This window comes from Coenobita brevimanus, chromosome 17 (genome assembly GCF_032717465.1).
Source record: "Coenobita brevimanus isolate Jiangsu-jjx chromosome 17, ASM3271746v2, whole genome shotgun sequence".
Classification (NCBI taxonomy): domain Eukaryota; kingdom Metazoa; phylum Arthropoda; class Malacostraca; order Decapoda; family Coenobitidae; genus Coenobita; species Coenobita brevimanus.
Window position 1 is genome coordinate 857,501 of NC_136970.1, and position 2,500 is coordinate 860,000.

The window sequence follows — 2,500 nt, forward strand, 5'->3', positions numbered from 1 at the left end:
GTGTGTGTGTGTGTTCATTTCTCTGTTACCATCATCATATTCGTGTGTGTGTGTGTGTGTGTGTGTGTGTGTGTGTGTGTGTGTGTGTGCGTTCTCCTATTTCACCATTATCACCACCATCTCCTCCTCCTCCTCCTCCTCCTAATTACCAACAGGTATTCCACATCTCACCTGTCCTATCCCCTAGCAACTCTCAATAACATCCTTGTCAGAAAAACACCTTACGTAACCATCAACCTTATTGCTGTTGGTTGGTAACGGAGAAAGATTAGATAGATAGATAGATAGATACGTAGATAGATAGATAGGTAGATAGAGAGAGAATCAGGAAGTGTTAAAAATATTGAACATTGATAATTATTTCATGCCATTCCCCCCTCAAAAAATAATAATAATAATAATAATAATAATAATAATAAATAATAATATAAAAAGTTTGGTAGATTCGAAGCCGCATACAAAAAAAAAATCTGTCTATCTATTTATCGCCAGACGCCCTAATCCCGTAAGAGGTGGCCACAAACAAATCGCCTCCATGTCGCCCTGTCCCCCGCCATTTCACTGCCCTGCTCCCAGCTCACGCCTCTCTCTCTCTCATATACCTCTCCACTCCTTCCCTCCATCTCATCCTTGGCCTCCCCCTCCCTTTTTCCCCCCTCCACCTCACACACTCTCCTCGTCAGTCTCATATACCTCTCCACTCCATCCCTCCATCTCATCCTTGGCCTTCCCCTCCATCTCTCCCCCTCCACCTCACTCACATACACTCTCCTCGTCAGTCTCGCACCCTTCATCCTCTCCACATGGCCAAACCACCTCAGTGTGCTTCTCCTAACGCTTCCTATCACATCCACATCCACACCACAACGCTCCCTCACACTCTCCTCGTCAGTCTCTCACCCTCCATCCTCTCCACATGGCCAAGCCACCTCAGTGTGCTTCTCCTAACGCTTCCTATCACATCCACATCCTCACCACAACGCTCCTTCACACTCTCCTCGTCAGTCTCTCACCCTCCATCCTCTCCACATGGCCAAACCACCTCAGTGTGTTTCTCCTAACGCTTCCTATCACATCCACATCCACAACGCTCCTTCACACTCTCCTCGTCAGTCTCTCACCCTCCATCCTCTCCACTTGGCCAAACCACCTCAGTGTGTTTCTCCTAACGCTTCCTATCACATCCACACCACAACGCTCCTTCACACTCTCCTCGTCAGTCTCTCACCCTCCATCCTTTCCACATGGCCAAACCACCTCAGTGTGTTTCTCCTAACGCTTCCTATCACATCCACATCCACAACGCTCCTTCACTTCCTCAATTCACAAAACCTGACCACCTAAATCCACTGCACCACCAGGCTACCCCCCAAAAAATGAAATGGGTGTGAAAGCCGTGAGTACCTTGTGTGAGTGTACAGGTAATGAGAGGTGATTACAGGTACACTTGACCCCCCCCCTCCCCGCCCTCACCTCAAACACCCTAAAGCCAGGAAGAAGTCAAGGATGGAGTGCGTGTGTGGGTGTGGGTGTGAGAGAAAGAGAGAGAGAGAGAGAGAACATTGATGGAAATGTAATCAAAAATAATGCTATACAATTTCCTGAGATAAACACAGGTAGATTGTTAGATGGATAGATAGATAGATAGATGGATAGATAGATATAGATTGATAGTGGGGGGAAGGAATTCTGCTTGACCTCTTTCAAACCTGGATTGAAAAGGGATTATTTCCTGTGTGTGTGTGTGTGTGTGTGTGTGTGTGTGTGTGTGTGTGTGTGTGTGTGTGTGCGTGTGTGTATTTCGATCTTCTCAAACGGAAAACGTATATCAGTATTTATTTATATGTGTGTGGTACGGATGATGATGATGATGATGATGATTAGTAGTAGTAGTAGTAGTAGTAGTATAGCAGTAGTAGTAATAGTAGTAGTAGTAGTAGTAGTAGTATAGCAGTAGTAGTAATAGTAGTAGTAGTAGTAGTAGTGTTAGTAGTAGTAATAGTAGCAGATGTTGTTGTTGTTGTTATTATTTTGTGTTTTTCAAGGACCCTAAACGTAAATAACAGTGAAAGTGTGAGTGAACGAGTAGGTAGCGCCATTGGCCTTGCTTGTGAGGGCACGGGTTCGACTTGAGAGAGAGAGAGAGAGAGAGTAAGAGCAAAGAAAGGAAAAAAAAAAGAGAAATATGATAGTTACCGTGATAGATAAATGGATAGACAAGATTGGACTTATACAGAAGGATCTATAGATAGCGATAGTTGGGTTGATATAGATAGATAGACAGACAGACAGACAGATAGAACGAGCTAGGAAACTAAATAGATATGAATAAAATGTCAACTTTCCAATGTCTAACTAGATATAATAATTAGCCATATGTTAAGCAGCTCCAGAGTGGCGTGGTTAGGCGAGGCTGTGACGTCAGGGAGGCACTCAAGGCTGACGATTTGTAACGAAACGGGACAGGAGTACAAAAAAAAGTGTATTGTAACGTTATATA